At 38.2% G+C, this 6,000-nt stretch overlaps 1 protein-coding gene across 1 annotated transcript in view; it reads left to right on the top strand.

The window, feature by feature from the left end:
- The window catches only part of LOC119735233 (lysosomal acid lipase/cholesteryl ester hydrolase-like), a 153,329-nt gene that overhangs the window by 58,083 nt on the left and 89,246 nt on the right, over window positions 1-6,000 (top strand). The gene's annotated exons all lie outside the window — the stretch shown is intronic.

Genomic DNA, 6,000 nt, shown 5'->3' on the forward strand with positions numbered 1-6,000 from the left:
GGGCATTTTCTAAAAAGCCAAAAAGTTTTGTTTTCTCACTGGATACTGAATGTAATGAGTTGAACTCTTTTGGGAATTCAATTCTGGCCTCTAGGCACCTCGTGTAAACTTTTGAGCAATTTTTGTCCATTTGGATTTTTGGGTCAAAAACTGACTTTTTCGATGATGCCGGCTATGGAAAACGTTGAAGTTTTTGGGGCATTTCTAAAAAGCCAAAAAGTTTTGTTTTCTCACTGGATACTGAATGTAATGAGTTGAACTCTTCAGGGAATTCAATTCTGGCCTCTAGGCACCTCATGTAAACTTTTGAGCAATTTTTGTCCATCTGGATTTTTGGGTCAAAAACTGACTTTTTCGATGATGCCGGCTATGGAAAACGTTGAAGTTTTGGGGGCATTTTTTAAAAAGCCAAAAAGTTTTGTTTTCTCACTGGATACTGAATGTAATGATTGAACTCTTCGGGAATTCAATTCTGGCCTCTAGGCACCTCGTGTAAACTTTTGAGCAATTTTTGTCGAGTGGATTTTTGGGTCAAAAACTGACTTTTTCGATGATGCCGGCTATGGAAAACGTTGAAGTTTTGGGGGCATTTGTTAAAAAATTAAAAGTTTGTTTTCTCACTGGATACTGAATGTAATGAGTTGAACTCTTCAGGGAATTCAATTCTGGCCTCTAGGCACCTCATGTAAACTTTTGAGCAATTTTTGTCGAGTTGGATTTTTGGGTCAAAAACTGACTTTTTCGATGATGCCGGCTATGGAAAACGTTGAAGTTTTGGGGCATTTTCTAAAAAGCCAAAAAGTTTTGTTTTCTCACTGGATACTGAATGTAATGAGTTGAACTCTTCAGGGAATTCAATTCTGGCCTCTAGGCACCTCGTGTAAACTTTTGAGCAATTTTTGTCCATCTGGATTTTTGGGTCAAAAACTGACTTTTTCGATGATGCCGGCTATGGAAAACGTTGAAGTTGTTGGGCAATCTAAAAAGCCAAAAAGTTTTGTTTTCTCACTGGATACTGAATGTAATGAGTTGAACTCTTCAGGGAATTCAATTCTGGCCTCTAGGCACCCGTGTAAACTTTTGAGCAATTTTTGTCCATCTGGATTTTTGGGTCAAAAACTGACTTTTTCGATGATGCCGGCTATGGAAAACGTTGAAGTTTTGGGGCATTTTCTAAAAAGCCAAAAAGTTTTGTTTTCTCACTGGATACTGAATGTAATCAGTTGAACTCTTCAGGGAATTCAATTCTGGCCTCTAGGCACCTCGTGTAAACTTTTGAGCAATTTTTGTCCATCTGGATTTTTGGGTCAAAAACTGACTTTTTCGATGATGCCGGCTATGGAAAACGTTGAAGTTTTGGGGGCATTTTCTAAAAAGCCAAAAAGTTTTGTTTTCTCACTGGATACTGAATGTAATCAGTTGAACTCTTCAGGGAATTCAATTCTGGCCTCTAGGCACCTCGTGTAAACTTTTGAGCAATTTTTGTCCATCTGGATTTTTGGGTCAAAAACTGACTTTTTCGATGATGCCGGCTATGGAAAACGTTGAAGTTTTGGGGCATTGGTAAAAAATAAAAAGTTTTTTTTTCTCACTGGATACTGAATGTAATGAGTTGAACTCTTCAGGGAATTCAATTCTGGCCTCTAGGCACCTCATGTAAACTTTTGAGCAATTTTTGTCGAATTGGATTTTGGGTCAAAAACTGACTTTTTCGATGATGCCGGCTATGGAAAACGTTGAAGTTTTTGGGCATTTGGTAAAAAATTAAAAAGTTTTGTTTTCTCACTGGATACTGAATGTAATGAGTTGAACTCTTCAGGGAATTCAATTCTGGCCTCTAGGCACCTTGTGTAAACTTTTGAGCAATTTTTGTCCATCTGGATTTTGGGTCAAAACTGACTTTTTCGATGATGCCGGCTATGGAAAACGTTTGAAGTTTGGGGGGCATTTGGTAAAAAGCCAAAAGTTTTGTTTTCTCACTGGATACTGAATGTAATGAGTTGAACTCTTCCCGGAATTCAATTCTGGCCTCTAGGCACTCTTGTAAACTTTTGAGCAATTTTTGTCGAGTTGGATTTTTGGGTCAAAAACTGACTTTTTCGATGATGCCGGCTATGGAAAACGTTGAAGTTTTGGGGGCATTGTTAAAAAATTAAAAAGTTTTGTTTTCTCACTGGATACTGAATGTAATGAGTTGAACTCTTCAGGGAATTCAATTCTGGCCTCTAGGCACCTCGTGTAAACTTTTGAGCAATTTTTGTCGAGTTGGATTTTTGGGTCAAAAACTGACTTTTTCGATGATGCCGGCTATGGAAAACGTTGAAGTTTTTGGGGCATTTCTAAAAAGCCAAAAAGTTTTGTTTTCTCACTGGATACTGAATGTAATCAGTTGAACTCTTCAGGGAATTCAATTTGGCCTCTAGGCACCTCGTGTAAACTTTTGAGCAATTTTTGTCGATTGGATTTTTGGGTCAAAAACTGACTTTTTCGATGATGCCGGCTATGGAAAACGTTGAAGTTTTGGGGGCAATTTCTAAAAAGCCAAAAAGTTTTGTTTTCACTTCATGAGTTGAACTCTTCAGGGAATTCAATTCTGGCCTCTAGGCACTCGTGTAAACTTTTGAGCAATTTTTGTCCATCTGGATTTTTGGGTCAAAAACTGACTTTTCGATGATGCCGGCTATGGAAAACGTTGAAGTTTTTGGGGCATTTGGTAAAAAATTAAAAAGTTTTGTTTTCTCACTGGATACTGAATGTAATGAGTTGAACTCTTCAGGGAATTCAATTCTGGCCTCTAGGCACCTCATGTAAACTTTTGAGCAATTTTTGTCGAATTGGATTTTTGGGTCAAAAACTGACTTTTTCGATGATGCCGGCTATGGAAAACGTTGAAGTTTTGGGGCATTGGTAAAAAATTAAAAAGTTTTGTTTTCTCACTGGATACTGAATGTAATGAGTTGAACTCTTCAGGGAATTCAATTCTGGCCTCTAGGCACCTCGTGTAAACTTTTGAGCAATTTTGTCGAGTGGATTTTTGGGTCAAAAACTGACTTTTTCGATGATGCCGGCTATGGAAAACGTTGAAGTTTTTGGGGCATTTGGTAAAAAAAAAAGTTTTGTTTTCTCACTGGATACTGAATGTAATGAGTTGAACTCTTCAGGGAATTCAATTCTGGCCTCTAGGCACCTGTGTAAACTTTTGAGCAATTTTTGTCATCTGGATTTTTGGGTCAAAAACTGACTTTTTCGATGATGCCGGCTATGGAAAACGTTGAAGTTTTGGGGGCATTTGGTAAAAAGCCAAAAAGTTTTGTTTTCTCACTGGATACTGAATGTAATGAGTTGAACTCTTCCGGAATTCAATTCTGGCCTCTAGGCACCTCGTGTAAACTTTTGAGCAATTTTTGTCCATCTGGATTTTTGGGTCAAAAACTGACTTTTTCGATGATGCCGGCTATGGAAAACGTTGAAGTTTTGGGGCATTTTTAAAAAGCCAAAAAGTTTTGTTTTCTCACTGGATACTGAATGTAATGAGTTGAACTCTTCAGGGAATTCAATTCTGGCCTCTAGGCACCTCGTGTAAACTTTTGAGCAATTTTGTCGAGTGGATTTTTGGGTCAAAAACTGACTTTTTCGATGATGCCGGCTATGGAAAACGTTGAAGTTTTGGGGCATTTCTAAAAAGCCAAAAAGTTTTGTTTTCTCACTGGATACTGAATGTAATGAGTTGAACTCTTCAGGGAATTCAATTCTGGCCTCTAGGCACCGTGTAAACTTTTGAGCAATTTTGTCGAGTTGGATTTTTGGGTCAAAAACTGACTTTTTCGATGATGCCGGCTATGGAAAACGTTGAAGTTTTTGGGGCATTTTCTAAAAAGCCAAAAAGTTTTGTTTTCTCACTGGATACTGAATGTAATGAGTTGAACTCTTCAGGGAATTCAATTCTGGCCTCTAGGCACCTCGTGTAAACTTTTGAGCAATTTTTGTCCATTGGATTTTGGGGTCAAAAAACTGACTTTTTCGATGATGCCGGCTATGGAAAACGTTGAAGTTTTGGGGGCATTTCTAAAAAAGCCAAAAAGTTTTGTTTTCTCACTGGATACTGAATGTAATGAGTTGAACTCTTCAGGGAATTCAATTCTGGCCTCTAGGCACCTCGTGTAAACTTTTGAGCAATTTTGTCCATCTGGATTTTTGGGTCAAAAAACTGACTTTTCGATGATGCGGCTATGGAAAACGTTGAAGTTTTTGGGGCATTTTCTAAAAGCCAAAAAGTTTTGTTTTCTCACTGGATACTGAATGTAATGAGTTGAACTCTTCAGGGAATTCAATTCTGGCCTCTAGGCACCTCGTGTAAACTTTTGAGCAATTTTTGTCCATCTGGATTTTTGGGTCAAAAACTGACTTTTTCGATGATGCCGGCTATGGAAAACGTTGAAGTTTTGGGGCCATTTTTAAAAAGCCAAAAAGTTTTGTTTTCTCACTGGATACTGAATGTAATGAGTTGAACTCTTCAAGGAATTCAATTCTGGCCTCTAGGCACCTCGTGTAAACTTTTGAGCAATTTTTGTCGTATGGATTTTTGGGTCAAAAACTGACTTTTCGATGATGCCGGCTATGGAAAACGTTGAAGTTTTGGGGCATTTTCTAAAAGCCAAAAAAGGTTTTTTTCTCACTGGATACTGAATGTAATGAGTTGAACTCTTCGGGAATTCAATTCTGGCCTCTAGGCACCTCGTGTAAACTTTTGAGCAATTTTTGTCTAGTGGATTTTTGGTCAAAAACTGACTTTTTCGATGATGCCGGCTATGGAAAACGTTGAAGTTTTGGGGGCATTTTCTAAAAGCCAAAAAGTTTTGTTTTCTCACTGGATACTGAATGTAATGAGTTGAACTCTTCAGGAATTCAATTCTGGCCTCTAGGCACCTCATGTAAACTTTTGAGCAATTTTTGTCCATCTGGATTTTTGGGTCAAAAACTGACTTTTTCGATGATGCCGGCTATGGAAAACGTTGAAGTTTTGGGGGCATTTTTTAAAAAGCCAAAAAGTTTTGTTTTTCACTGGATACTGAATGTAATGAGTTGAACTCTTCAGGGAATTCAATTCTGGCCTCTAGGCACTCGTGTAAACTTTTGAGCAATTTTTGTCGATCTGGATTTTTGGGTCAAAAACTGACTTTTTCGATGATGCCGGCTATGGAAAACGTTGAAGTTTTGGGGGCATTTCTAAAAGCCAAAAAGTTTTGTTTTCTCACTGGATACTGAATGTAATGAGTTGAACTCTTCAGGGAATTCAATTCTGGCCTCTAGGCACCTCGTGTAAACTTTTGAGCAATTTTTGTCCATCTGGATTTTTGGGTCAAAAACTGACTTTTTCGATGATGCCGGCTATGGAAAACGTTGAAGTTTTGGGGGCATTTTCTAAAAAGCCAAAAAGTTTTGTTTCTCACTGGATACTGAATGTAATGAGTTGAACTCTTCAGGGAATTCAATTCTGGCCTCTAGGCACCTCGTGTAAACTTTTGAGCAATTTTTGTCCATCTGGATTTTTGGGTCAAAAACTGACTTTTTCGATGATGCCGGCTATGGAAAACGTTGAAGTTTTTGGGGCATTTGGTAAAAAGCCAAAAAGTTTTGTTTTCTCACTGGATACTGAATGTAATGAGTTGAACTCTTCAGGGAATTCAATTCTGGCCTCTAGGCACCTCGTGTAAACTTTTGAGCAATTTTGTCGAATGGATTTTTGGGTCAAAAACTGACTTTTTCGATGATGCCGGCTATGGAAAACGTTGAAGTTTTTGGGCATTTGGTAAAAAAGCCAAAAAATTTTGTTTTCTCACTGGATACTGAATGTAATGAGTTGAACTCTTCAGGGAATTCAATCCTGGCCTCTAGGCACCTCTTGTAAATTTGAGCAATTTTGTCGAGTGGATTTTTGGGTCAAAAACTGACTTTTTCGATGATGCCGGCTATGGAAAACGTTGAAGTTTTGGGGCATTT

The sequence above is a fragment of the Patiria miniata genome, unplaced genomic scaffold (assembly GCF_015706575.1).
Source record: "Patiria miniata isolate m_02_andy unplaced genomic scaffold, ASM1570657v1 HiC_scaffold_29, whole genome shotgun sequence".
Lineage (NCBI taxonomy): Eukaryota > Metazoa > Echinodermata > Asteroidea > Valvatida > Asterinidae > Patiria > Patiria miniata.